The sequence below is a fragment of the Spea bombifrons genome, chromosome 4, assembly GCF_027358695.1.
Source record: "Spea bombifrons isolate aSpeBom1 chromosome 4, aSpeBom1.2.pri, whole genome shotgun sequence".
NCBI lineage: Eukaryota > Metazoa > Chordata > Amphibia > Anura > Pelobatidae > Spea > Spea bombifrons.
In genome coordinates this window covers 37,794,619-37,821,560 of record NC_071090.1, presented here as the reverse complement: position 1 = coordinate 37,821,560, position 26,942 = coordinate 37,794,619, and the positions used below count along the sequence as shown (strand labels likewise).

The window sequence follows — 26,942 nt, the reverse complement described above, 5'->3', positions numbered from 1 at the left end:
CTACCCATTGTACAGCGCTACGGAATTTGATGGCGCTATAAAAAACAATAAATAATAATAATAAGATGGGGCTCCTACGCAGTTTTCGGTGTTGCTGAATGCCATTGTGATCTTTGATCGCTTTCTAAACCCGTTTAACCACATGACGTGCTAGACACGTCAGTTGTCGTCAAGGGGTTAATCTTGAGCAGACCTTGTCTCAATCTGGGCTCTATTTGCTTCACTGCACAAATTATTGGTAGCTTCTCACTTGTGTGCAGCAAATTTTCAACTGGTAGCATGGCCGAGCGGTCTAAGGCGCTGGATTTAGGCTCCAGTCTGTCTGGAGGCGTGGGTTCGAATCCCACCGCTGCCATGTTTTCTTAATGTAGACAAATGTGATTAGAAATACTTGCTTGTACCTTAGCTCTTTGTTAATAACTAATTGTCACCTTGCATTCTGTCAGCCTGGGAAATAAGAGCAGTAGCAAGTCTCTTATCTTGCAAAGTGTTACGGAAAGATACTTTTAAGCCTATTTGAAGTTATTCTACGTTACCAAGCTCTAACTCCAGTCGGCTTCTGCTGCAGGAAGAGCTTGGTTGGCCCAGTATAATGTATAGCAAAATCAGTGTTATTTCTTCAGTCCCCTCACCCATTCAGTCTTGCATTACTCAGGGCCAGCTTTGCCCTTCCTGCTGGTGAAATGGTCCACTTCATGATGAATAGTGAAGTGAGGGAGTTGAAACTACAACTCTTCCTTTAGTGAGTAAACCCCCTTGGAGGGTGGTGCAATTCACTGTGAGTTGGTAGCGTGGCCGAGCGGTCTAAGGCGCTGGATTAAGGCTCCAGTCTCTGCGGAGGCGTGGGTTCAAATCCCACCGCTGCCATACTTTTCCCTGTTTGTCATTTGTTCCCGAAATGCACTCAGCAATACAATGTTCTTTCCCACAAACTAACGATATGCTCCTGAAGTCCACAACTGGAAAATAGCGTATTTGCTCGATTATAAGACGACCCCCCAAAATCTGAATATTAACTTAGGAAAAAAAGAAAAAGCCTGAATATAAGACGACCCCAAAGGAAAAAAGTTTTACCAGTAAATGTTAATTCATGTAAACTATTTTTTTTAATAAAAGCTATGATTGAGAAAAATATTTTTTTTGTTTTTATGTCTTGTATTTTCCAACCTGTCCCCCAGTTACGCACATCTGCCCCCAGGCTTGCCACTCCAATATGGCACTGTGGCCCATGATATGCCTTTTAACCCTCTATATGCCACTGTGCCCCATGGTGTGCCTTTTGACCCCCTATGTGCCACTCTGCCTCCAGAAATGCCTTATACCCCTATATCCCATTCTGGCATTTAGGGGGTTAAAATGCATATTATGGGGCAGAGTGGCATATAGGGAGGTATAAGGCATTTCAGGAGGCAGAGTGGCATTAAGGGAGTTAAAAGGCATTGTATAGAGCACTGCCTCCAGAAATGCCTTATACCCCTATATGCCACTCTGGCATTTAGGGGGTTAAAAGGCATATTATGGGGCAGAGTGCCATATAGGGAGGTATAAGGCATTTCAGGAGGCAGAGTGCTCTATTAAATGCCCCCTTAACGCCACTCCAGAAATGCCCTATGCCCCCATTTAACACACACACACACCCTATACCCCCATTTAACTAACACACACACACACACTCTCTCTCTCTCTCCCCTCTCTCCCCTCTCTTACCGGTGCTTCCAGCCGGGGCAGCGGGTTGACGTAGCCTTCCGCTGCAGCCGGAAGGAGGTGGAGTTGGCACCGGTAAGTGTGTGTATGTTGGGGGGGGGGGGTGTGTGTGAGACAGGAGGATCCAGGTCCCCTGCAGCGGTGCGGGGGATCTGGATCTTAGTCTCCTAATCAGACCTCTATTTGAGGTCTGATTAGAAGACGACCCCGATTAGAAGACGAGGGGTATTTTTCAGAGCATTTGCTCTGAAAAAAACCTCGTCTTATAATCGAGCAAATACGGTACATTTTTTGTACCTTTTATGGCAATGGCTGTTTTAACATTTCTGCGGTGTTTGTGTTTAGCTGTGATTTTCTTCTCTTTTATTTAGTGTACCTACACAAATTATATAGTAGTTTTTTTCAGGACAAGAAGGGTTTTCTTTACATACCATTATTTTGATCATACTTTACTATATAAGAAAAATATAAAATATGGTGAAAATTTTTAAAAAAGGACTTAAAAAAAAAAATCAAACTCTAATATATAGAGGGATTTCTGCAACACTGTTTGAGTTTAGGAGGTGATCTTTAATCTCCTCCTAAGCCCTATTGAAGCAGGTGGCCACCACCATATTTACTAAGGCACACATTGCCTCTCCGGGGAATGATAGATTGTAAGCTCGTTTGAGCAGGGCCCTCCTCACCTGTTGTCTCTGTTAGTCAGTTTGTTATATTACATGCTACTTGTTATGTCCTGTCTACACATCGTACAGCGCTACGGAATTTGATGGCGCTATATAAAACAATAAATAATAATAATAAGATGGGGCTCCTACGCAGTTTTCGGTGTTGCTGAATGCCTCAATATCGAAGCGTTACAACAACAGCATTGTGATCTTTGATCGCTTTCTAAACCCGTTTAACCACATGACGTGCCAGACACGACAGTTGTCGTCAAGGGGTTAATCTTGAGCAGACCTTGTCTCAATCTGGGCTCTATTTGCTTCACTGCACAAATTATTGGTAGCTTCTCACTTGTGTGCGGTAAGTTTTCAACCGGTAGCGTGGCCGAGCGGTCTAAGGCGCTGGATTTAGGCTCCAGTCTCTCTGGAGGCGTGGGTTCGAATCCCACCGCTGCCATGTTTTCTTAATGTAGACAAATGTGATTAGAAATACTTGCTTGTACCTTAGCTCTTTGTTAATAACTAATTGTCACCTTGCATTCTGTCAGCCTGGGAAATAAGAACAGTAGCAAGTCTCTTATCTTGCAAAGTGTTACGGAAAGATACTTTTAAGCCTATTTGAAGTTATTCTACGTTACCAAGCTCTAACTCCAGTCAGCTTCTGCTGCAGGAAGAGCTTGGTTGGCCCAGTATAATGTATAGCAAAATCAGTGTTATTTCTTCAAAGTCCCCTCACCCATTCAGTCTTGCATTACTCAGGGCCAGCTTTGCCCTTCCTGCTGGTGAAATGGTCCACTTTATGATGAATAGTGAAGTGAGGGAGTTGAAACTACAACTCTTCCTTTAGTGAGTAAACCCCCTTGGAGGGTGGCACAACCTTCACTGTGAGTTGGTAGCGTGGCCGAGCGGTCTAAGGCGCTGGATTAAGGCTCCAGTCTCTTCGGAGGCGTGGGTTCAAATCCCACCGCTGCCATACCTTTCCCTGTTTGTCGTTTGTTCCCGAAATGCACTCAGCAATACAATGTTCTTTCCCACAAACTAACGATATGCTCCTGAAGTCCACAACTGGAAAATACATTTTTTTGTACCTTTTTTGGCAATGGCTGTTTTAACATTTCTGCGGTGTTTGTGTTTAGCTGTGATTTTCTTCTCTTTTATTTAGTGTACCTACACAAATTATATAGTAGTTTTTTTCAGGACAAGAAGGGTTTTCTTTACATACCATTATTTTGATCATACTTTACTATATAAGAAAAATATAAAATATGGTGAAAATTTTTAAAAAAGGACTTTAAAAAAAACCCCAAACTCTAATATATAGAGGGATTTCTGCAACACTGTTTGAGTTTAGGAGGTGATCTTTAATCTCCTCCTAAGCCCTATTGAAGCAGGTGGCCACCACCATATTTACTAAGGCACGCATTGCCTCTCCGGGGAATGATAGATTGTAAGCTCGTTTGAGCAGGGCCCTCCTCACCTGTTGTCTCTGTTAGTCAGTTTGTTATACTACATGCTACTTGTTATGTCCTGTCTACCCATTGTACAGCGCTACGGAATTTGATGGCGCTATAAAAAACAATAAATAATAATAATAAGATGGGGCTCCTACGCAGTTTTCGGTGTTGCTGAATGCCATTGTGATCTTTGATCGCTTTCTAAACCCGTTTAACCACATGACGTGCTAGACACGTCAGTTGTCGTCAAGGGGTTAATCTTGAGCAGACCTTGTCTCAATCTGGGCTCTATTTGCTTCACTGCACAAATTATTGGTAGCTTCTCACTTGTGTGCAGCAAATTTTCAACTGGTAGCATGGCCGAGCAGTCTAAGGCGCTGGATTTAGGCTCCAGTCTCTCTGGAGGCGTGGGTTCGAATCCCACCGCTGCCATGTTTTCTTAATGTAGACAAATGTGATTAGAAATACTTGCTTGTACCTTAGCTCTTTGTTAATAACTAATTGTCACCTTGCATTCTGTCAGCCTGGGAAATAAGAGCAGTAGCAAGTCTCTTATCTTGCAAAGTGTTACGGAAAGATACTTTTAAGCCTATTTGAAGTTATTCTACGTTACCAAGCTCTAACTCCAGTCGGCTTCTGCTGCAGGAAGAGCTTGGTTGGCCCAGTATAATGTATAGCAAAATCAGTGTTATTTCTTCAGTCCCCTCACCCATTCAGTCTTGCATTACTCAGGGCCAGCTTTGCCCTTCCTGCTGGTGAAATGGTCCACTTCATGATGAATAGTGAAGTGAGGGAGTTGAAACTACAACTCTTCCTTTAGTGAGTAAACCCCCTTGGAGGGTGGTGCAATTCACTGTGAGTTGGTAGCGTGGCCGAGCGTTCTAAGGCGCTGGATTAAGGCTCCAGTCTCTTCGGAGGCGTGGGTTCAAATCCCACCGCTGCCATACTTTTCCCTGTTTGTCATTTGTTCCCGAAATGCACTCAGCAATACAATGTTCTTTCCCACAAACTAACGATATGCTCCTGAAGTCCACAACTGGAAAATAGCGTATTTGCTCGATTATAAGACGACCCCCCAAAATCTGAATATTAACTTAGGAAAAAAAGAAAAAGCCTGAATATAAGACGACCCCAAAGGAAAAAAGTTTTACCAGTAAATGTTAATTCATGTAAACTATTTTTTTTAATAAAAGCTATGATTGAGAAAAATATTTTTTTTGTTTTTATGTCTTGTATTTTCCAACCTGTCCCCCAGTTACGCACATCTGCCCCCAGGCTTGCCACTCCAATATGGCACTGTGGCCCATGATATGCCTTTTAACCCTCTATATGCCACTGTGCCCCATGGTGTGCCTTTTGACCCCCTATGTGCCACTCTGCCTCCAGAAATGCCTTATACCCCTATATCCCATTCTGGCATTTAGGGGGTTAAAATGCATATTATGGGGCAGAGTGGCATATAGGGAGGTATAAGGCATTTCAGGAGGCAGAGTGGCATTAAGGGAGTTAAAAGGCATTGTATAGAGCACTGCCTCCAGAAATGCCTTATACCCCTATATGCCACTCTGGCATTTAGGGGGTTAAAAGGCATATTATGGGGCAGAGTGCCATATAGGGAGGTATAAGGCATTTCAGGAGGCAGAGTGCTCTATTAAATGCCCCCTTAACGCCACTCCAGAAATGCCCTATGCCCCCATTTAACACACACACACACCCTATACCCCCATTTAACTAACACACACACACACACTCTCTCTCTCTCTCCCCTCTCTCCCCTCTCTTACCGGTGCTTCCAGCCGGGGCAGCGGGTTGACGTAGCCTTCCGCTGCAGCCGGAAGGAGGTGGAGTTGGCACCGGTAAGTGTGTGTATGTTGGGGGGGGGGTGTGTGTGAGACAGGAGGATCCAGGTCCCCTGCAGCGGTGCGGGGGATCTGGATCTTAGTCTCCTAATCAGACCTCTATTTGAGGTCTGATTAGAAGACGACCCCGATTAGAAGACGAGGGGTATTTTTCAGAGCATTTGCTCTGAAAAAAACCTCGTCTTATAATCGAGCAAATACGGTACATTTTTTGTACCTTTTATGGCAATGGCTGTTTTAACATTTCTGCGGTGTTTGTGTTTAGCTGTGATTTTCTTCTCTTTTATTTAGTGTGCCTACACAAATTATATAGTAGTTTTTTTCAGGACAAGAAGGGTTTTCTTTACATACCATTATTTTGATCATACTTTACTATATAAGAAAAATATAAAATATGGTGAAAATTTTAAAAAAAGTACTTAAAAAAAAAAAAAAAACTCTAATATATAGAGGGATTTCTGCAACACTGTTTGAGTTTAGGAGGTGATCTTTAATCTCCTCATAAGCCCTATTGAAGCAGGTGGCCACCACCATATTTACTAAGGCACACATTGCCTCTCCGGGGAATGATAGATTGTAAGCTCGTTTGAGCAGGGCCCTCCTCACCTGTTGTCTCTGTTAGTCAGTTTGTTATATTACATGCTACTTGTTATTTCCTGTCTACACATCGTACAGCGCTACGGAATTTGATGGCGCTATATAAAACAATAAATAATAATAATAAGATGGGGCTCCTACGCAGTTTTCGGTGTTGCTGAATGCCTCAATATCGAAGCGTTACAACAACAGCATTGTGATCTTTGATCGCTTTCTAAACCCGTTTAACCACATGACGTGCCAGACATGACAGTTGTCGTCAAGGGGTTAATCTTGAGCAGACCTTGTCTCAATCTGGGCTCTATTTGCTTCACTGCACAAATTATTGGTAGCTTCTCACTTGTGTGCGGTACGTTTTCAACCGGTAGCGTGGCCAAGCGGTCTAAGGCGCTGGATTTAGGCTCCAGTCTCTCTGGAGGCGTGGGTTCGAGTCCCACCGCTGCCTTGTTTTCTTAATGTAGACAAATGTGATTAGAAATACTTGCTTGTACCTTAGCTCTTTGTTAATAACTAATTGTCACCTTGCATTCTGTCAGCCTGGGAAATAAGAACAGTAGCAAGTCTCTTATCTTGCAAAGTGTTACGAAAGATACTTTTAAGCTTATTTGAAGTTATTCTACGTTACCAAGCTCTAACTCCAGTCAGCTTCTGCTGCAGGAAGAGCTTGGTTGGCCCAGTATAATGTATAGCAAAATCAGTGTTATTTCTTCAAAGTCCCCTAACCCATTCAGTCTTGCATTACTCAGGGCCAGCTTTGCCCTTCCTGCTGGTGAAATGGTCCACTTTATGATGAATAGTGAAGTGAGGGAGTTGAAACTACAACTCTTCCTTTAGTGAGTAAAACCCCTTGGAGGGTGGCGCAACCTTCACTGTGAGTTGGTAGCGTGGCCGAGCGGTCTAAGGCGCTGGATTAAGGCTCCAGTCTCTTCGGAGGCGTGGGTTCAAATCCCACCGCTGCCATACTTTTCCCTGTTTGTCATTTGTTCCCGAAATGCACTCAGCAACACAATGTTCTTTCCCACAAACTAACGATATGCTTCTGAAGTCCACAACTGGAAAATACATTTTTTTGTACCTTTTTTGGCAATGGCTGTTTTAACATTTCTGCGGTGTTTGTGTTTAGCTGTGATTTTCTTCTCTTTTATTTAGTGTACCTACACAAATTATATAGTAGTTTTTTTCAGGACAAGAAGGGTTTTCTTTACATACCATTATTTTGATCATACTTTACTATATAAGAAAAATATAAAATATGGTGAAAATTTTTAAAAAAGGACTTTAAAAAAACCCCAAACTCTAATATATAGAGGGATTTCTGCAACACTGTTTGAGTTTAGGAGGTGATCTTTAATCTCCTCCTAAGCCCTATTGAAGCAGGTGGCCACCACCATATTTACTAAGGCACACATTGCCTCTCCGGGGAATGATAGATTGTAAGCTCGTTTGAGCAGGGCCCTCCTCACCTGTTGTCTCTGTTAGTCAGTTTGTTATACTACATGCTACTTGTTATGTCCTGTCTACCCATTGTACAGCGCTACGGAATTTGATGGCGCTATATAAAACAATAAATAATAATAATAAGATGGGGCTCCTACGCAGTTTTCGGTGTTGCTGAATGCCTCAATATCGAAGCGTTACAACAACAGCATTGTGATCTTTGATCGCTTTCTAAACCCGTTTAACCACATGACGTGCCAGACACGACAGTTGTCGTCAAGGGGTTAATCTTGAGCAGACCTTGTCTCAATCTGGGCTCTATTTGCTTCACTGCACAAATTATTGGTAGCTTCTCACTTGTGTGCGGTAAGTTTTCAACCGGTAGCGTGGCTGAGCGGTCTAAGGCACTGGATTTAGGCTCCAGTCTCTCTGGAGGTGTGGGTTCGAATCCCACCGCTGCCATGTTTTCTTAATGTAGACAAATGTGATTAGAAATACTTGCTTGTACCTTAGCTCTTTGTTAATAACTAATTGTCACCTTGCATTCTGTCAGCCTGGGAAATAAGAACAGTAGCAAGTCTCTTATCTTGCAAAGTGTTACGGAAAGATACTTTTAAGCCTATTTGAAGTTATTCTACGTTACCAAGCTCTAACTCCAGTCAGCTTCTGCTGCAGGAAGAGCTTGGTTGGCCCAGTATAATGTATAGCAAAATCAGTGTTATTTCTTCAAAGTCCCCTAACCCATTCAGTCTTGCATTACTCAGGGCCAGCTTTGCCCTTCCTGCTGGTGAAATGGTCCACTTTATGATGAATAGTGAAGTGAGGGAGTTGAAACTACAACTCTTCCTTTAGTGAGTAAACCCCCTTGGAGGGTGGCGCAACCTTCACTGTGAGTTGGTAGCGTGGCCGAGCGGTCTAAGGCGCTGGATTAAGGCTCCAGTCTCTTCGGAGGCGTGGGTTCAAATCCCACCGCTGCCATACTTTTCCCTGTTTGTCATTTGTTCCCGAAATGCACTCAGCAACACAATGTTCTTTCCCACAAACTAACGATATGCTCCTGAAGTCCACAACTGGAAAATAAATTTTTTTGTACCTTTTTTGGCAATGGCTGTTTTAACATTTCTGCGGTGTTTGTGTTTAGCTGTGATTTTCTTCTCTTTTATTTAGTGTACCTACACAAATTATATAGTAGTTTTTTTCAGGACAAGAAGGGTTTTCTTTACATACCATTATTTTGATCATACTTTACTATATAAGAAAAATATAAAATATGGTGAAAATTTTTAAAAAAGGACTTTAAAAAAAACCCCAAACTCTAATATATAGAGGGATTTCTGCAACACTGTTTGAGTTTAGGAGGTGATCTTTAATCTCCTCCTAAGCCCTATTGAAGCAGGTGGCCACCACGATATTTACTAAGGCACGCATTGCCTCTCCGGGGAATGATAGATTGTAAGCTCGTTTGAGCAGGGCCCTCCTCACCTGTTGTCTCTGTTAGTCAGTTTGTTATACTACATGCTACTTGTTATGTCCTGTCTACCCATTGTACAGCGCTACGGAATTTGATGGCGCTATATAAAACAATAAATAATAATAATAAGATGGGGCTCCTACGCAGTTTTCGGTGTTGCTGAATGCCATTGTGATCTTTGATCGCTTTCTAAACCTGTTTAACCACATGACGTGCTAGACACGTCAGTTGTCGTCAAGGGGTTAATCTTGAGCAGACCTTGTCTCAATCTGGGCTCTATTTGCTTCACTGCACAAATTATTGGTAGCTTCTCACTTGTGTGCAGCAAATTTTCAACTGGTAGCATGGCCGAGCGGTCTAAGGCGCTGGATTTAGGCTCCAGTCTCTCTGGAGGCGTGGGTTCGAATCCCACTGCTGCCATGTTTTCTTAATGTAGACAAATGTGATTAGAAATACTTGCTTGTACCTTAGCTCTTTGTTAATAACTAATTGTCGCCTTGCATTCTGTCAGCCTGGGAAATAAGAGCAGTAGCAAGTCTCTTATCTTGCAAAGTGTTACGGAAAGATACTTTTAAGCCTATTTGAAGTTATTCTACGTTACCAAGCTCTAACTCCAGTCAGCTTCTGCTGCAGGAAGAGCTTGGTTGGCCCAGTATAATGTATAGCAAAATCAGTGTTATTTCTTCAAAGTCCCCTAACCCATTCAGTCTTGCATTACTCAGGGCCAGCTTTGCCCTTCCTGCTGGTGAAATGGTCCACTTTATGATGAATAGTGAAGTGAGGGAGTTGAAACTACAACTCTTCCTTTAGTGAGTAAACCCCCTTGGAGGGTGGCGCAACCTTCACTGTGAGTTGGTAGCGTGGCCGAGCGGTCTAAGGCGCTGGATTAAGGCTCCAGTCTCTTCGGAGGCGTGGGTTCAAATCCCACCGCTGCCATACTTTTCCCTGTTTGTCATTTGTTCCCGAAATGCACTCAGCAACACAATGTTCTTTCCCACAAACTAACGATATGCTTCTGAAGTCCACAACTGGAAAATACATTTTTTTGTACCTTTTTTGGCAATGGCTGTTTTAACATTTCTGCGGTGTTTGTGTTTAGCTGTGATTTTCTTCTCTTTTATTTAGTGTACCTACACAAATTATATAGTAGTTTTTTTCAGGACAAGAAGGGTTTTCTTTACATACCATTATTTTGATCATACTTTACTATATAAGAAAAATATAAAATATGGTGAAAATTTTTAAAAAAGGACTTTAAAAAAACCCCCAAACTCTAATATATAGAGGGATTTCTGCAACACTGTTTGAGTTTAGGAGGTGATCTTTAATCTCCTCCTAAGCCCTATTGAAGCAGGTGGCCACCACCATATTTACTAAGGCACACATTGCCTCTCCGGGGAATGATAGATTGTAAGCTCGTTTGAGCAGGGCCCTCCTCACCTGTTGTCTCTGTTAGTCAGTTTGTTATACTACATGCTACTTGTTATGTCCTGTCTACCCATTGTACAGCGCTACGGAATTTGATGGCGCTATATAAAACAATAAATAATAATAATAAGATGGGGCTCCTACGCAGTTTTCGGTGTTGCTGAATGCCATTGTGATCTTTGATCGCTTTCTAAACCCGTTTAACCACATGACGTGCTAGACACGTCAGTTGTCGTCGAGGGGTTAATCTTGAGCAGACCTTGTCTCAATCTGGGCTCTATTTGCTTCACTGCACAAATTATTGGTAGCTTCTCACTTGTGTGTAGCAAATTTTCAACCGGTAGCGTGGCCGAGCGGTCTAAAGCGCTGGATTTAGGCTCCAGTCTCTCTGGAGGCGTGGGTTCAAATCCCACCGCTGCCATGTTTTCTTAATGTAGACAAATGTGATTAGAAATACTTGCTTGTACCTTAGCTCTTTGTTAATAACTAATTGTCACCTTGCATTCTGTCAGCCTGGGAAATAAGAGCAGTAGCAAGTCTCTTATCTTGCAAAGTGTTACGGAAAGATACTTTTAAGCCTATTTGAAGTTATTCTACGTTACCAAGCTCTAACTCCAGTCGGCTTCTGCTGCAGGAAGAGCTTGGTTGGCCCAGTATAATGTATAGCAAAATCAGTGTTATTTCTTCAGTCCCCTCACCCATTCAGTCTTGCATTACTCAGGGCCAGCTTTGCCCTTCCTGCTGGTGAAATGGTCCACTTCATGATGAATAGTGAAGTGAGGGAGTTGAAACTACAACTCTTCCTTTAGTGAGTAAACCCCCTTGGAGGGTGGTGCAATTCACTGTGAGTTGGTAGCGTGGCCGAGCGGTCTAAGGCGCTGGATTAAGGCTCCAGTCTCTTCGGAGGCGTGGGTTCAAATCCCACCGCTGCCATACTTTTCCCTGTTTGTCATTTGTTCCCGAAATGCACTCAGCAATACAATGTTCTTTCCCACAAACTAACGATATGCTCCTGAAGTCCACAACTGGAAAATAGCGTATTTGCTCGATTATAAGACGACCCCCCAAAATCTGAATATTAACTTAGGAAAAAAAGAAAAAGCCTGAATATAAGACGACCCCAAAGGAAAAAAGTTTTACCAGTAAATGTTAATTCATGTAAACTATTTTTTTTAATAAAAGCTATGATTGAGAAAAATATTTTTTTTGTTTTTATGTCTTGTATTTTCCAACCTGTCCCCCAGTTACGCACATCTGCCCCCAGGCTTGCCACTCCAATATGGCACTGTGGCCCATGATATGCCTTTTAACCCTCTATATGCCACTGTGCCCCATGGTGTGCCTTTTGACCCCCTATGTGCCACTCTGCCTCCAGAAATGCCTTATACCCCTATATCCCATTCTGGCATTTAGGGGGTTAAAATGCATATTATTGGGCAGAGTGGCATATAGGGAGGTATAAGGCATTTCAGGAGGCAGAGTGGCATTAAGGGAGTTAAAAGGCATTGTATAGAGCACTGCCTCCAGAAATGCCTTATACCCCTATATGCCACTCTGGCATTTAGGGGGTTAAAAGGCATATTATGGGGCAGAGTGCCATATAGGGAGGTATAAGGCATTTCAGGAGGCAGAGTGCTCTATTAAATGCCCCCTTAACGCCACTCCAGAAATGCCCTATGCCCCCATTTAACACACACACACCCTATACCCCCATTTAACTAACACACACACACACTCTCTCTCTCTCTCTCCCCTCTCTCCCCTCTCTTACCGGTGCTTCCAGCCGGGGCAGCGGGTTGACGTAGCCTTCCGCTGCAGCCGGAAGGAGGTGGAGTTGGCACCGGTAAGTGTGTGTATGTTGGGGGGGGGGGTGTGAGACAGGAGGATCCAGGTCCCCTGCAGCGGTGCGGGGGATCTGGATCTTAGTCTCCTAATCAGACCTCTATTTGAGGTCTGATTAGAAGACGACCCCGATTAGAAGACGAGGGGTATTTTTCAGAGCATTTGCTCTGAAAAAAACCTCGTCTTATTATCGAGCAAATACGGTACATTTTTTGTACCTTTTATGGCAATGGCTGTTTTAACATTTCTGCGGTGTTTGTGTTTAGCTGTGATTTTCTTCTCTTTTATTTAGTGTACCTACACAAATTATATAGTAGTTTTTTTCAGGACAAGAAGGGTTTTCTTTACATACCATTATTTTGATCATACTTTACTATATAAGAAAAATATAAAATATGGTGAAAATTTTTAAAAAAGGACTTAAAAAAAACCACCAAACTCTAACATATAGAGGGATTTCTGCAACACTGTTTGAGTTTAGGAGGTGATCTTTAATCTCCTCCTAAGCCCTATTGAAGCAGGTGGCCACCACCATATTTACTAAGGCACACATTGCCTCTCCGGGGAATGATAGATTGTAAGCTCGTTTGAGCAGGGCCCTCCTCACCTGTTGTCTCTGTTAGTCAGTTTGTTATATTACATGCTACTTGTTATGTCCTGTCTACACATCGTACAGCGCTACGGAATTTGATGGCGCTATATAAAACAATAAATAATAATAATAAGATGGGGCTCCTACGCAGTTTTCGGTGTTGCTGAATGCCTCAATATCGAAGCGTTACAACAACAGCATTGTGATCTTTGATCGCTTTCTAAACCCGTTTAACCACATGACGTGCCAGACACGACAGTTGTCGTCAAGGGGTTAATCTTGAGCAGACCTTGTCTCAATCTGGGCTCTATTTGCTTCACTGCACAAATTATTGGTAGCTTCTCACTTGTGTGCAGTAAGCTTTCAGCCGGTAGCGTGGCTGAGCAGTCTAAGGCGCTGGATTTAGGCTCCAGTCTCTCTGGAGGCGTGTGTTCGAATCCCACCGCTGCCATGTTTTCTTAATGTAGACAAATGTGATTAGAAATACTTGCTTGTACCTTAGCTCTTTGTTAATAACTAATTGTCACCTTGCATTCTGTCAGCCTGGGAAATAAGAACAGTAGCAAGTCTCTTATCTTGCAAAGTGTTACGGAAAGATACTTTTAAGCCTATTTGAAGTTATTCTACGTTACCAAGCTCTAACTCCAGTCAGCTTCTGCTGCAGGAAGAGCTTGGTTGGCCCAGTATAATGTATAGCAAAATCAGTGTTATTTCTTCAAAGTCCCCTAACCCATTCAGTCTTGCATTACTCAGGGCCAGCTTTGCCCTTCCTGCTGGTGAAATGGTCCACTTTATGATGAATAGTGAAGTGAGGGAGTTGAAACTACAACTCTTCCTTTAGTGAGTAAACCCCCTTGGAGGGTGGCGCAACCTTCACTGTGAGTTGGTAGCGTGGCCGAGCGGTCTAAGGCGCTGGATTAAGGCTCCAGTCTCTTCGGAGGCGTGGGTTCAAATCCCACCGCTGCCATACTTTTCCCTGTTTGTCATTTGTTCCCGAAATGCACTCAGCAACACAATGTTCTTTCCCACAAACTAACGATATGCTCCTGAAGTCCACAACTGGAAAATAAATTTTTTTGTACCTTTTTTGGCAATGGCTGTTTTAACATTTCTGCGGTGTTTGTGTTTAGCTGTGATTTTCTTCTCTTTTATTTAGTGTACCTACACAAATTATATAGTAGTTTTTTTCAGGACAAGAAGGGTTTTCTTTACATACCATTATTTTGATCATACTTTACTATATAAGAAAAATATAAAATATGGTGAAAATTTTTAAAAAAGGACTTTAACAAAACCCCCAAACTCTAATATATAGAGGGATTTCTGCAACACTGTTTGAGTTTAGGAGGTGATCTTTAATCTCCTCCTAAGCCCTATTGAAGCAGGTGGCCACCACCATATTTACTAAGGCACGCATTGCCTCTCCGGGGAATGATAGATTGTAAGCTCGTTTGAGCAGGGCCCTCCTCACCTGTTGTCTCTGTTAGTCAGTTTGTTATACTACATGCTACTTGTTATGTCCTGTCTACCCATTGTACAGCGCTACGGAATTTGATGGCGCTATATAAAACAATAAATAATAATAATAATATGGGGCTCCTACGCAGTTTTCGGTGTTGCTGAATGCCATTGTGATCTTTGATCGCTTTCTAAACCTGTTTAACCACATGACGTGCTAGACACGTCAGTTGTCGTCAAGGGGTTAATCTTGAGCAGACCTTGTCTCAATCTGGGCTCTATTTGCTTCACTGCACAAATTATTGGTAGCTTCTCACTTGTGTGCAGCAAATTTTCAACTGGTAGCATGGCCGAGCGGTCTAAGGCACTGGATTTAGGCTCCAGTCTCTCTGGAGGCGTGGGTTCGAATCCCACCGCTGCCATGTTTTCTTAATGTAGACAAATGTGATTAGAAATACTTGCTTGTACCTTAGCTCTTTGTTAATAACTATTTGTCGCCTTGCATTCTGTCAGCCTGGGAAATAAGAGCAGTAGCAAGTCTCTTATCTTGCAAAGTGTTACGGAAAGATACTTTTAAGCCTATTTGAAGTTATTCTACGTTACCAAGCTCTAACTCCAGTCAGCTTCTGCTGCAGGAAGAGCTTGGTTGGCCCAGTATAATGTATAGCAAAATCAGTGTTATTTCTTCAAAGTCCCCTAACCCATTCAGTCTTGCATTACTCAGGGCCAGCTTTGCCCTTCCTGCTGGTGAAATGGTCCACTTTATGATGAATAGTGAAGTGAGGGAGTTGAAACTACAACTCTTCCTTTAGTGAGTAAACCCCCTTGGAGGGTGGCGCAACCTTCACTGTGAGTTGGTAGCGTGGCCGAGCAGTCTAAGGCGCTGGATTAAGGCTCCAGTCTCTTCGGAGGCGTGGGTTCAAATCCCACCGCTGCCATACTTTTCCCTGTTTGTCATTTGTTCCCGAAATGCACTCAGCAACACAATGTTCTTTCCCACAAACTAACGATATGCTCCTGAAGTCCACAACTGGAAAATACATTTTTTTGTACCTTTTTTGGCAATGGCTGTTTTAACATTTCTGCGGTGTTTGTGTTTAGCTGTGATTTTCTTCTCTTTTATTTAGTGTACCTACACAAATTATATAGTAGTTTTTTTCAGGACAAGAAGGGTTTTCTTTACATACCATTATTTTGATCATACTTTACTATATAAGAAAAATATAAAATATGGTGAAAATTTTTAAAAAAGGACTTTAAAAAAAAACCCAAACTCTAATATATAGAGGGATTTCTGCAACACTGTTTGAGTTTAGGAGGTGATCTTTAATCTCCTCCTAAGCCCTATTGAAGCAGGTGGCCACCACCATATTTACTAAGGCACGCATTGCCTCTCCGGGGAATGATAGATTGTAAGCTCGTTTGAGCAGGGCCCTCCTCACCTGTTGTCTCTGTTAGTCAGTTTGTTATACTACATGCTACTTGTTATGTCCTGTCTACCCATTGTACAGCGCTACGGAATTTGATGGCGCTATATAAAACAATAAATAATAATAATAAGATGGGGCTCCTACGCAGTTTTCGGTGTTGCTGAATGCCATTGCGATCTTTGATCGCTTTCTAAACCCGTTTAACCACATGACGTGCTAGACACGTCAGTTGTCGTCAAGGGGTTAATCTTGAGCAGACCTTGTCTCAATCTGGGCTCTATTTGCTTCACTGCACAAATTATTGGTAGCTTCTCACTATAATGTATAGCAAAATCAGTGTTATTTCTTCAGTCCCCTCACCCATTCAGTCTTGCATTACTCAGGGCCAGCTTTGCCCTTCCTGCTGGTGAAATGGTCCACTTCATGATGAATAGTGAAGTGAGGGAGTTGAAACTACAACTCTTCCTTTAGTGAGTAAACCCCCTTGGAGGGTGGTGCAACCTTCACTGTGAGTTGGTAGCGTGGCCGAGCAGTCTAAGGCGCTGGATTAAGGCTCCAGTCTCTTCGGAGGCGTGGGTTCAAATCCCACCGCTGCCATACTTTTCCCTGTTTGTCATTTGTTCCCGAAATGCACTCAGCAATACAATGTTCTTTCCCACAAACTAACGATATGCTCCTGAAGTCCACAACTGGAAAATAGCGTATTTGCTCGATTATAAGACGACCCCCCAAAATCTGAATATTAACTTAGGAAAAAAAGAAAAAGCCTGAATATAAGGCGACCCCAAAGGAAAAAAGTTTTACCAGTAAATGTTAATTCATGTAAACTATTTTTTTTAATAAAAGCTATGATTGAGAAAAATATTTTTTTTGTTTTTATTTCTTGTATTTTCCAACCTGTCCCCCAGTTACGCACATCTGCCCCCAGGCTTGCCACTCCAATATGGCACTGTGGCCCATGATATGCCTTTTAACCCTCTATATGCCACTGTGCCCCATGGTGTGCCTTTTGACCCCCTATAGGGAGGTATAAGGCATTTCAGGAGGCAGAGTGGCATTAAGGGAGTTAAAAGGCATTGTATAGAGCACTGCCTCCAGAAATGCCTTATACCCCTATATGCCACTCTGGCATTTAGGGGGTTAAAAGGCATATTATGGGGCAGAGTGCCATATAGGGAGGTATAAGGCATTTCAGGAGGCAGAGTGCTCTATTAAATGCCCCCTTAACGCCACTCCAGAAATGCCCTATGCCCCCATTTAACACACACACACCCTATACCCCCATTTAACTAACACACACACACACACTCTCTCTCTCTCTCCCCTCTCACCCCTCTCTTACCGGTGCTTCCAGCCGGGGCAGCGGGTTGACGTAGCCTTCCGCTGCAGCCGGAAGGAGGTGGAGTTGGCACCGGTAAGTGTGTGTATGTTGGGGGGGGGGTGTGTGTGAGACAGGAGGATCCAGGTCCCCTGCAGCGGTGCGGGGGATCTGGATCTTAGTCTCCTAATCAGACCTCTATTTGAGGTCTGATTAGAAGACGACCCCGATTAGAAGACGAGGGGTATTTTTCAGAGCATTTGCTCTGAAAAAAACCTCGTCTTATAATCGAGCAAATACGGTACATTTTTTGTACCTTTTATGGCAATGGCTGTTTTAACATTTCTGCGGTGTTTGTGTTTAGCTGTGATTTTCTTCTCTTTTATTTAGTGTACCTACACAAATTATATAGTAGTTTTTTTCAGGACAAGAAGGGTTTTCTTTACATACCATTATTTTGATCATACTTTACTATATAAGAAAAATATAAAATATGGTGAAAATTTTTAAAAAAGGACTTAAAAAAAAAAACCAAACTCTAATATATAGAGGGATTTCTGCAACACTGTTTGAGTTTAGGAGGTGATCTTTAATCTCCTCATAAGCCCTATTGAAGCAGGTGGCCACCACCATATTTACTAAGGCACACATTGCCTCTCCGGGGAATGATAGATTGTAAGCTCGTTTGAGCAGGGCCCTCCTCACCTGTTGTCTCTGTTAGTCAGTTTGTTATATTACATGCTACTTGTTATGTCCTGTCTACACATCGTACAGCGCTACGGAATTTGATGGCGCTATATAAAACAATAAATAATAATAATAAGATGGGGCTCCTACGCAGTTTTCGGTGTTGCTGAATGCCTCAATATCGAAGCGTTACAACAACAGCATTGTGATCTTTGATCGCTTTCTAAACCCGTTTAACCACATGACGTGCCAGACATGACAGTTGTCGTCAAGGGGTTAATCTTGAGCAGACCTTGTCTCAATCTGGGCTCTATTTGCTTCACTGCACAAATTATTGGTAGCTTCTCACTTGTGTGCGGTACGTTTTCAACCGGTTGCGTGGCCAAGCGGTCTAAGGCGCTGGATTTAGGCTCCAGTCTCTCTGGAGGCGTGGGTTCGAGTCCCACCGCTGCCATGTTTTCTTAATGTAGACAAATGTGATTAGAAATACTTGCTTGTACCTTAGCTCTTTGTTAATAACTAATTGTCACCTTGCATTCTGTCAGCCTGGGAAATAAGAACAGTAGCAAGTCTCTTATCTTGCAAAGTGTTACGAAAGATACTTTTAAGCCTATTTGAAGTTATTCTACGTTACCAAGCTCTAACTCCAGTCAGCTTCTGCTGCAGGAAGAGCTTGGTTGGCCCAGTATAATGTATAGCAAAATCAGTGTTATTTCTTCAAAGTCCCCTAACCCATTCAGTCTTGCATTACTCAGGGCCAGCTTTGCCCTTCCTGCTGGTGAAATGGTCCACTTTATGATGAATAGTGAAGTGAGGGAGTTGAAACTACAACTCTTCCTTTAGTGAGTAAACCCCCTTGGAGGGTGGCGCAACCTTAACTGTGAGTTGGTAGCGTGGCCGAGCGGTCTAAGGCGCTGGATTAAGGCTCCAGTCTCTTCGGAGGCGTGGGTTCAAATCCCACCGCTGCCATACTTTTCCCTGTTTGTCATTTGTTCCCGAAATGCACTCAGCAACACAATGTTCTTTCCCACAAACTAACGATATGCTCCTGAAGTCCACAACTGGAAAATAGCGTATTTGCTCGATTATAAGACGACCCCCCAAAATCTGAATATTAACTTAGGAAAAAAAAGAAAAAGCCTGAATATAAGACGACCCCAAAGGAAAAAAGTTTTACCAGTAAATGTTAATTCATGTAAACTATTTTTTTTAATAAAAGCTATGATTGAGAAAAATATTTTTTTTGTTTTTATGTCTTGTATTTTCCAACCTGTCCCCCAGTTACGCACATCTGCCCCCAGGCTTGCCACTCCAATATGGCACTGTGGCCCATGATATGCCTTTTAACCCTCTATATGCCACTGTGCCCCATGGTGTGCCTTTTGACCCCCTATGTGCCACTCTGCCTCCAGAAATGCCTTATACCCCTATATCCCATTCTGGCATTTAGGGGGTTAAAATGCATATTATGGGGCAGAGTGGCATATAGGGAGGTATAAGGCATTTCAGGAGGCAGAGTGGCATTAAGGGAGTTAAAAGGCATTGTATAGAGCACTGCCTCCAGAAATGCCTTATACCCCTATATGCCACTCTGGCATTTAGGGGGTTAAAAGGCATATTATGGGGCAGAGTGCCATATAGGGAGGTATAAGGCATTTCAGGAGGCAGAGTGCTCTATTAAATGCCCCCTTAACGCCACTCCAGAAATGCCCTATGCCCCCATTTAACACACACACACCCTATACCCCCATTTAACTAACACACACACACACTCTCTCTCTCTCTCCCCTCTCTCCCCTCTCTTACCGGTGCTTCCAGCCGGGGCAGCGGGTTGACGTAGCCTTCCGCTGCAGCCGGAAGGAGGTGGAGTTGGCACCGGTAAGTGTGTGTATGTTGGGGGGGGGTGTGTGTGAGACAGGAGGATCCAGGTCCCCTGCAGCGGTGCGGGGGATCTGGATCTTAGTCTCCTAATCAGACCTCTATTTGAGGTCTGATTAGAAGACGACCCCGATTAGAAGACGAGGGGTATTTTTCATAGCATTTGCTCTGAAAAAAACCTCGTCTTATAATCGAGCAAATACGGTACATTTTTTGTACCTTTTATGGCAATGGCTGTTTTAACATTTCTGCGGTGTTTGTGTTTAGCTGTGATTTTCTTCTCTTTTATTTAGTGTACCTACACAAATTATATAGTAGTTTTTTTCAGGACAAGAAGGGTTTTCTTTACATACCATTATTTTGATCATACTTTACTATATAAGAAAAATATAAAATATGGTGAAAATTTTTAAAAAAGGACTTAAAAAAAAAACCAAACTCTAACATATAGAGGGATTTCTGCAACACTGTTTGAGTTTAGGAGGTGATTTTAATCTCCTCCTAAGCCCTATTGAAGCAGGTGGCCACCACCATATTTACTAAGGCACACATTGCCTCTCCGGGGAATGATAGATTGTAAGCTCGTTTGAGCAGGGCCCTCCTCACCTGTTGTCTCTGTTAGTCAGTTTGTTATATTACATGCTACTTGTTATGTCCTGTCTACACATCGTACAGCGCTACGGAATTTGATGGCGCTATATAAAACAATAAATAATAATAATAAGATGGGGCTCCTACGCAGTTTTCGGTGTTGCTGAATGCCTCAATATCGAAGCGTTACAACAACAGCATTGTGATCTTTGATCGCTTTCTAAACCCGTTTAACCACATGACGTGCCAGACACGACAGTTGTCGTCAAGGGGTTAATCTTGAGCAGACCTTGTCTCAATCTGGGCTCTATTTGCTTCACTGCACAAATTATTGGTAGCTTCTCACTTGTGTGCGGTAAGTTTTCAACCGGTAGCGTGGCTGAGTGGTCTAAGGCGCTGGATTTAGGCTCCAGTCTCTCTGGAGGCGTGGGTTCGAATCCCACCGCTGCCATGTTTTCTTAATGTAGACAAATGTGATTAGAAATACTTGCTTGTACCTTATCTCTTTGTTAATAACTAATTGTCACCTTGCATTCTGTCAGCCTGGGAAATAAGAACAGTAGCAAGTCTCTTATCTTGCAAAGTGTTACGGAAAGATACTTTTAAGCCTATTTGAAGTTATTCTACGTTACCAAGCTCTAACTCCAGTCAGCTTCTGCTGCAGGAAGAGCTTGGTTGGCCCAGTATAATGTATAGCAAAATCAGTGTTATTTCTTCAAAGTCCCCTAACCCATTCAGTCTTGCATTACTCAGGGCCAGCTTTGCCCTTCCTGCTGGTGAAATGGTCCACTTTATGATGAATAGTGAAGTGAGGGAGTTGAAACTACAACTCTTCCTTTAGTGAGTAAACCCCCTTGGAGGGTGGCGCAACCTTCACTGTGAGTTGGTAGCGTGGCCGAGCGGTCTAAGGCGCTGGATTAAGGCTCCAGTCTCTTCGGAGGCGTGGGTTCAAATCCCACCGCTGCCATACTTTTCCCTGTTTGTCATTTGTTCCCGAAATGCACTCAGCAACACAATGTTCTTTCCCACAAACTAACGATATGCTTCTGATGTCCACAACTGGAAAATACATTTTTTTGTACCTTTTTTGGCAATGGCTGTTTTAACATTTCTGCGGTGTTTGTGTTTAGCTGTGATTTTCTTCTCTTTTATTTAGTGTACCTACACAAATTATATAGTAGTTTTTTTCAGGACAAGAAGGATTTTCTTTACATACCATTATTTTGATCATACTTTACTATATAAGAAAAATATAAAATATGGTGAAAATTTTTAAAAAAGGACTTTAAAAAAACCCCCAAACTCTAATATATAGAGGGATTTCTGCAACACTGTTTGAGTTTAGGAGGTGATCTTTAATCTCCTCCTAAGCCCTATTGAAGCAGGTGGCCACCACCATATTTACTAAGGCACACATTGCCTCTCCGGGGAATGATAGATTGTAAGCTCGTTTGAGCAGGGCCCTCCTCACCTGTTGTCTCTGTTAGTCAGTTTGTTATACTACATGCTACTTGTTATGTCCTGTCTACCCATTGTACAGCGCTACGGAATTTGATGGCGCTATATAAAACAATAAATAATAATAATAAGATGGGGCTCCTACGCAGTTTTCGGTGTTGCTGAATGCCATTGTGATCTTTGATCGCTTTCTAAACCCGTTTAACCACATGACGTGCTAGACACGTCAGTTGTCGTCGAGGGGTTAATCTTGAGCAGACCTTGTCTCAATCTGGGCTCTATTTGCTTCACTGCACAAATTATTGGTAGCTTCTCACTTGTGTGTAGCAAATTTTCAACCGGTAGCGTGGCCGAGCGGTCTAAAGCGCTGGGTTTAGGCTCCAGTCTCTCTGGAGGCGTGGGTTCAAATCCCACCGCTGCCATGTTTTCTTAATGTAGACAAATGTGATTAGAAATACTTGCTTGTACCTTAGCTCTTTGTTAATAACTAATTGTCACCTTGCATTCTGTCAGCCTGGGAAATAAGAGCAGTAGCAAGTCTCTTATCTTGCAAAGTGTTACAGAAAGATACTTTTAAGCCTATTTGAAGTTATTCTACGTTACCAAGCTCTAACTCCAGTCGGCTTCTGCTGCAGGAAGAGCTTGGTTGGCCCAGTATAATGTATAGCAAAATCAGTGTTATTTCTTCAGTCCCCTCACCCATTCAGTCTTGCATTACTCAGGGCCAGCTTTGCCCTTCCTGCTGGTGAAATGGTCCACTTCATGATGAATAGTGAAGTGAGGGAGTTGAAACTACAACTCTTCCTTTAGTGAGTAAACCCCCTTGGAGGGTGGTGCAACCTTCACTGTGAGTTGGTAGCGTGGCCGAGCGGTCTAAGGCGCTGGATTAAGGTTCCAGTCTCTTCGGAGGCGTGGGTTCAAATCCCACCGCTGCCATACTTTTCCCTGTTTGTCATTTGTTCCCGAAATGCACTCAGCAATACAATGTTCTTTCCCACAAACTAACGATATGCTCCTGAAGTCCACAACTGGAAAATAGCGTATTTGCTCGATTATAAGACGACCCCCCAAAATCTGAATATTAACTTAGGAAAAAAAGAAAAAGCCTGAATATAAGACGACCCCAAAGGAAAAAAGTTTTACCAGTAAATGTTAATTCATGTAAACTATTTTTTTTAATAAAAGCTATGATTGAGAAAAATATTTTTTTTGTTTTTATTTCTTGTATTTTCCAACCTGTCCCCCAGTTACGCACATCTGCCCCCAGGCTTGCCACTCCAATATGGCACTGTGGCCCATGATATGCCTTTTAACCCTCTATATGCCACTGTGCCCCATGGTGTGCCTTTTGACCCCCTATGTGCCACTCTGCCTCCAGAAATGCCTTATACCCCTATATCCCATTCTGGCATTTAGGGGGTTAAAATGCATATTATGGGGCAGAGTGGCATATAGGGAGGTATAAGGCATTTCAGGAGGCAGAGTGGCATTAAGGGAGTTAAAAGGCATTGTATAGAGCACTGCCTCCAGAAATGCCTTATACCCCTATATGCCACTCTGGCATTTAGGGGGTTAAAAGGCATATTATGGGGCAGAGTGCCATATAGGGAGGTATAAGGCATTTCAGGAGGCAGAGTGCTCTATTAAATGCCCCCTTAACGCCACTCCAGAAATGCCCTATGCCCCCATTTAACACACACACACCCTATACCCCCATTTAACTAACACACACACACACACTCTCTCTCTCTCTCCCCTCTCACCCCTCTCTTACCGGTGCTTCCAGCCGGGGCAGCGGGTTGACGTAGCCTTCCGCTGCAGCCGGAAGGAGGTGGAGTTGGCACCGGTAAGTGTGTGTATGTTGGGGGGGGGGGTGTGTGAGACAGGAGGATCCAGGTCCCCTGCAGCGGTGCGGGGGATCTGGATCTTAGTCTCCTAATCAGACCTCTATTTGAGGTCTGATTAGAAGACGACCCCGATTAGAAGACGAGGGGTATTTTTCAGAGCATTTGCTCTGAAAAAAACCTCGTCTTATAATCGAGCAAATACGGTACATTTTTTGTACCTTTTATGGCAATGGCTGTTTTAACATTTCTGCGGTGTTTGTGTTTAGCTGTGATTTTCTTCTCTTTTATTTAGTGTACCTACACAAATTATATAGTAGTTTTTTTCAGGACAAGAAGGGTTTTCTTTACATACCATTATTTTGATCATACTTTACTATATAAGAAAAATATAAAATATGGTGAAAATTTTTAAAAAAGGACTTATAAAAAAAAAAACAAACTCTAATATATAGAGGGATTTCTGCAACACTGTTTGAGTTTAGGAGGTGATCTTTAATCTCCTCATAAGCCCTATTGAAGCAGGTGGCCACCACCATATTTACTAAGGCACACATTGCCTCTCCGGGGAATGATAGATTGTAAGCTCGTTTGAGCAGGGCCCTCCTCACCTGTTGTCTCTGTTAGTCAGTTTGTTATATTACATGCTACTTGTTATGTCCTGTCTACACATCGTACAGCGCTACGGAATTTGATGGCGCTATATAAAACAATAAATAATAATAATAAGATGGGGCTCCTACGCAGTTTTCGGTGTTGCTGAATGCCTCAATATCGAAGCGTTACAACAACAGCATTGTGATCTTTGATCGCTTTCTAAACCCGTTTAACCACATGACGTGCCAGACATGACAGTTGTCGTCAAGGGGTTAATCTTGAGCAGACCTTGTCTCAATCTGGGCTCTATTTGCTTCACTGCACAAATTATTGGTAGCTTCTCACTTGTGTGCGGTAAGTTTTCAACCGGTAGCGTGGCCAAGCGGTCTAAGGCGCTGGATTTAGGCTCCAGTCTCTCTGGAGGCGTGGGTTCGAGTCCCACCGCTGCCATGTTTTCTTAATGTAGACAAATGTGATTAGAAATACTTGCTTGTACCTTAGCTCTTTGTTAATAACTAATTGTCACCTTGCATTCTGTCAGCCTGGGAAATAAGAACAGTAGCAAGTCTCTTATCTTGCAAAGTGTTACGGAAAGATACTTTTAAGCCTATCTGAAGTTATTCTACGTTACCAAGCTCTAACTCCAGTCAGCTTCTGCTGCAGGAAGAGCTTGGTTGGCCCAGTATAATGTATAGCAAAATCAGTGTTATTTCTTCAAAGTCCCCTAACCCATTCAGTCTTGCATTACTCAGGGCCAGCTTTGCCCTTCCTGCTGGTGAAATGGTCCACTTTATGATGAATAGTGAAGTGAGGGAGTTGAAACTACAACTCTTCCTTTAGTGAGTAAACCCCCTTGGAGGGTGGCGCAACTTTCACTGTGAGTTGGTTGCGTGGCCGAGCGGTCAAAGGCGCTGGATTAAGGCTCCAGTCTCTTCGGAGGCGTGGGTTCATATCCCACCGCTGCCATACTTTTCCCTGTTTGTCATTTGTTCCCGAAATGCACTCAGCAACACAATGTTCTTTCCCACAAACTAACGATATGCTCCTGAAGTCCACAACTGGAAAATACATTTTTTTGTACCTTTTTTGGCAATGGCTGTTTTAACATTTCTGCGGTGTTTGTGTTTAGCTGTGATTTTCTTCTCTTTTATTTAGTGTACCTACACAAATTATATAGTAGTTTTTTTCAGGACAAGAAGGGTTTTCTTTACATACCATTATTTTGATCATACTTTACTATATAAGAAAAATATAAAATATGGTGAAAATTTTTAAAAAAGGACTTTAAAAAAACCCCCAAACTCTAATATATAGAGGGATTTCTGCAACACTGTTTGAGTTTAGGAGGTGATCTTTAATCTCCTCCTAAGCCCTATTGAAGCAGGTGGCCACCACCATATTTACTAAGGCACACATTGCCTCTCCGGGGAATGATAGATTGTAAGCTCGTTTGAGCAGGGTCCTCCTCACCTGTTGTCTCTGTTAGTCAGTTTGTTATATTACATGCTACTTGTTATGTCCTGTCTACACATCGTACAGCGCTACGGAATTTGATGGCGCTATATAAAACAATAAATAATAATAATAAGATGGGGCGCCTACGCAGTTTTCGGTGTTGCTGAATGCCTCAATATCGAAGCGTTTCAACAACAGCATTGTGATCTTTGATCGCTTTCTAAACCCGTTTAACCACATGACGTGCCAGACACGACAGTTGTCGTCAAGGGGTTAATCTTGAGCAGACCTTGTCTCAATCTGGGCTCTATTTGCTTCACTGCACAAATTATTGGTAGCTTCTCACTTGTGTGCGGTAAGTTTTTAACCGGTAGCGTGGCGAAGCGGTCTAAGGCGCTGGATTTAGGCTCCAGTCTCTCTGGAGGTGTGGGTTTGAGTCCCACCGCTGCCATGTTTTCTTAATGTAGACAAATGTGATTAGAAATACTTGCTTGTACCTTATCTCTTTGTTAATAACTAATTGTCACCTTGCATTCTGTCAGCCTGGGAAATAAGAGCAGTAGCAAGTCTCTTATCTTGCAAAGTGTTACGGAAAGATACTTTTAAGCCTATTTGAAGTTATTCTACGTTACCAAGCTCTAACTCCAGTCAGCTTCTGCTGCAGGAAGAGCTTGGTTGGCCCAGTATAATGTATAGCAAAATCAGTGTTATTTCTTCAAAGTCCCCTAACCCATTCAGTCTTGCATTACTCAGGGCCAGCTTTGCCCTTCCTGCTGGTGAAATGGTCCACTTCATGATGAATAGTGAAGTGAGGGAGTTGAAACTACAACTCTTCCTTTAGTGAGTAAACCCCCTTGGAGGGTGGCACAACCTTCACTGTGAGTTGGTAGCGTGGCCGAGCGGTCTAAGGCGCTGGATTAAGGCTCCAGTCTCTTCGGAGGCGTGGGTTCAAATCCCACCGCTGTCATACTTTTCCCTGTTTGTCATTTGTTCCCGAAATGCACTCAGCAACACAATGTTCTTTCCCACAAACTAACGATATGCTCCTGAAGTCCACAACTGGAAAATACATTTTTTTGTACCTTTTTTGGCAATGGCTGTTTTAACATTTCTGCGGTGTTTGTGTTTAGCTGTGATTTTCTTCTCTTTTATTTAGTGTACCTACACAAATTATATA

The 26,942-nt window shown here is 42.7% G+C and overlaps 28 non-coding genes across 28 annotated transcripts; all 28 read left to right on the top strand.

The window, feature by feature from the left end:
* Window positions 1-273: 273 nt before the first annotated feature.
* TRNAL-UAG (transfer RNA leucine (anticodon UAG)) lies at window positions 274-355 on the top strand. The gene has a single exon. It is a non-coding gene; the product is annotated as a tRNA-Leu (tRNA).
* Window positions 356-785: 430 nt separating this feature from the next.
* Window positions 786-867, top strand: TRNAL-AAG (transfer RNA leucine (anticodon AAG)). The gene has a single exon. It is a non-coding gene; the product is annotated as a tRNA-Leu (tRNA).
* A 1,877-nt stretch (window positions 868-2,744) lies between these two features.
* Window positions 2,745-2,826, top strand: TRNAL-UAG (transfer RNA leucine (anticodon UAG)). The gene has a single exon. It is a non-coding gene; the product is annotated as a tRNA-Leu (tRNA).
* A 434-nt stretch (window positions 2,827-3,260) lies between these two features.
* Window positions 3,261-3,342, top strand: TRNAL-AAG (transfer RNA leucine (anticodon AAG)). Its single transcript has one exon. It is a non-coding gene; the product is annotated as a tRNA-Leu (tRNA).
* Window positions 3,343-4,173: 831 nt separating this feature from the next.
* Window positions 4,174-4,255, top strand: TRNAL-UAG (transfer RNA leucine (anticodon UAG)). The gene has a single exon. It is a non-coding gene; the product is annotated as a tRNA-Leu (tRNA).
* A 430-nt stretch (window positions 4,256-4,685) lies between these two features.
* Window positions 4,686-4,767, top strand: TRNAL-AAG (transfer RNA leucine (anticodon AAG)). The gene has a single exon. It is a non-coding gene; the product is annotated as a tRNA-Leu (tRNA).
* A 1,875-nt stretch (window positions 4,768-6,642) lies between these two features.
* TRNAL-UAG (transfer RNA leucine (anticodon UAG)) lies at window positions 6,643-6,724 on the top strand. The gene has a single exon. It is a non-coding gene; the product is annotated as a tRNA-Leu (tRNA).
* Window positions 6,725-7,157: 433 nt separating this feature from the next.
* TRNAL-AAG (transfer RNA leucine (anticodon AAG)) lies at window positions 7,158-7,239 on the top strand. The gene has a single exon. It is a non-coding gene; the product is annotated as a tRNA-Leu (tRNA).
* An 857-nt stretch (window positions 7,240-8,096) lies between these two features.
* TRNAL-UAG (transfer RNA leucine (anticodon UAG)) lies at window positions 8,097-8,178 on the top strand. Its single transcript has one exon. It is a non-coding gene; the product is annotated as a tRNA-Leu (tRNA).
* Window positions 8,179-8,612: 434 nt separating this feature from the next.
* On the top strand, window positions 8,613-8,694 carry TRNAL-AAG (transfer RNA leucine (anticodon AAG)). Its single transcript has one exon. It is a non-coding gene; the product is annotated as a tRNA-Leu (tRNA).
* An 831-nt stretch (window positions 8,695-9,525) lies between these two features.
* Window positions 9,526-9,607, top strand: TRNAL-UAG (transfer RNA leucine (anticodon UAG)). Its single transcript has one exon. It is a non-coding gene; the product is annotated as a tRNA-Leu (tRNA).
* Window positions 9,608-10,041: 434 nt separating this feature from the next.
* TRNAL-AAG (transfer RNA leucine (anticodon AAG)) lies at window positions 10,042-10,123 on the top strand. Its single transcript has one exon. It is a non-coding gene; the product is annotated as a tRNA-Leu (tRNA).
* An 831-nt stretch (window positions 10,124-10,954) lies between these two features.
* On the top strand, window positions 10,955-11,036 carry TRNAL-UAG (transfer RNA leucine (anticodon UAG)). Its single transcript has one exon. It is a non-coding gene; the product is annotated as a tRNA-Leu (tRNA).
* Window positions 11,037-11,466: 430 nt separating this feature from the next.
* TRNAL-AAG (transfer RNA leucine (anticodon AAG)) lies at window positions 11,467-11,548 on the top strand. Its single transcript has one exon. It is a non-coding gene; the product is annotated as a tRNA-Leu (tRNA).
* A 1,870-nt stretch (window positions 11,549-13,418) lies between these two features.
* Window positions 13,419-13,500, top strand: TRNAL-UAG (transfer RNA leucine (anticodon UAG)). Its single transcript has one exon. It is a non-coding gene; the product is annotated as a tRNA-Leu (tRNA).
* A 434-nt stretch (window positions 13,501-13,934) lies between these two features.
* Window positions 13,935-14,016, top strand: TRNAL-AAG (transfer RNA leucine (anticodon AAG)). The gene has a single exon. It is a non-coding gene; the product is annotated as a tRNA-Leu (tRNA).
* An 831-nt stretch (window positions 14,017-14,847) lies between these two features.
* Window positions 14,848-14,929, top strand: TRNAL-UAG (transfer RNA leucine (anticodon UAG)). The gene has a single exon. It is a non-coding gene; the product is annotated as a tRNA-Leu (tRNA).
* A 434-nt stretch (window positions 14,930-15,363) lies between these two features.
* On the top strand, window positions 15,364-15,445 carry TRNAL-AAG (transfer RNA leucine (anticodon AAG)). The gene has a single exon. It is a non-coding gene; the product is annotated as a tRNA-Leu (tRNA).
* A 1,007-nt stretch (window positions 15,446-16,452) lies between these two features.
* On the top strand, window positions 16,453-16,534 carry TRNAL-AAG (transfer RNA leucine (anticodon AAG)). Its single transcript has one exon. It is a non-coding gene; the product is annotated as a tRNA-Leu (tRNA).
* A 1,780-nt stretch (window positions 16,535-18,314) lies between these two features.
* TRNAL-UAG (transfer RNA leucine (anticodon UAG)) lies at window positions 18,315-18,396 on the top strand. Its single transcript has one exon. It is a non-coding gene; the product is annotated as a tRNA-Leu (tRNA).
* A 433-nt stretch (window positions 18,397-18,829) lies between these two features.
* TRNAL-AAG (transfer RNA leucine (anticodon AAG)) lies at window positions 18,830-18,911 on the top strand. The gene has a single exon. It is a non-coding gene; the product is annotated as a tRNA-Leu (tRNA).
* A 1,869-nt stretch (window positions 18,912-20,780) lies between these two features.
* TRNAL-UAG (transfer RNA leucine (anticodon UAG)) lies at window positions 20,781-20,862 on the top strand. The gene has a single exon. It is a non-coding gene; the product is annotated as a tRNA-Leu (tRNA).
* A 434-nt stretch (window positions 20,863-21,296) lies between these two features.
* TRNAL-AAG (transfer RNA leucine (anticodon AAG)) lies at window positions 21,297-21,378 on the top strand. The gene has a single exon. It is a non-coding gene; the product is annotated as a tRNA-Leu (tRNA).
* Window positions 21,379-22,209: 831 nt separating this feature from the next.
* TRNAL-UAG (transfer RNA leucine (anticodon UAG)) lies at window positions 22,210-22,291 on the top strand. Its single transcript has one exon. It is a non-coding gene; the product is annotated as a tRNA-Leu (tRNA).
* A 432-nt stretch (window positions 22,292-22,723) lies between these two features.
* Window positions 22,724-22,805, top strand: TRNAL-AAG (transfer RNA leucine (anticodon AAG)). The gene has a single exon. It is a non-coding gene; the product is annotated as a tRNA-Leu (tRNA).
* Window positions 22,806-24,678: 1,873 nt separating this feature from the next.
* On the top strand, window positions 24,679-24,760 carry TRNAL-UAG (transfer RNA leucine (anticodon UAG)). The gene has a single exon. It is a non-coding gene; the product is annotated as a tRNA-Leu (tRNA).
* Window positions 24,761-25,194: 434 nt separating this feature from the next.
* Window positions 25,195-25,276, top strand: TRNAL-AAG (transfer RNA leucine (anticodon AAG)). Its single transcript has one exon. It is a non-coding gene; the product is annotated as a tRNA-Leu (tRNA).
* Window positions 25,277-26,650: 1,374 nt separating this feature from the next.
* Window positions 26,651-26,732, top strand: TRNAL-AAG (transfer RNA leucine (anticodon AAG)). The gene has a single exon. It is a non-coding gene; the product is annotated as a tRNA-Leu (tRNA).
* The last annotated feature ends 210 nt before the right edge of the window (window positions 26,733-26,942 follow it).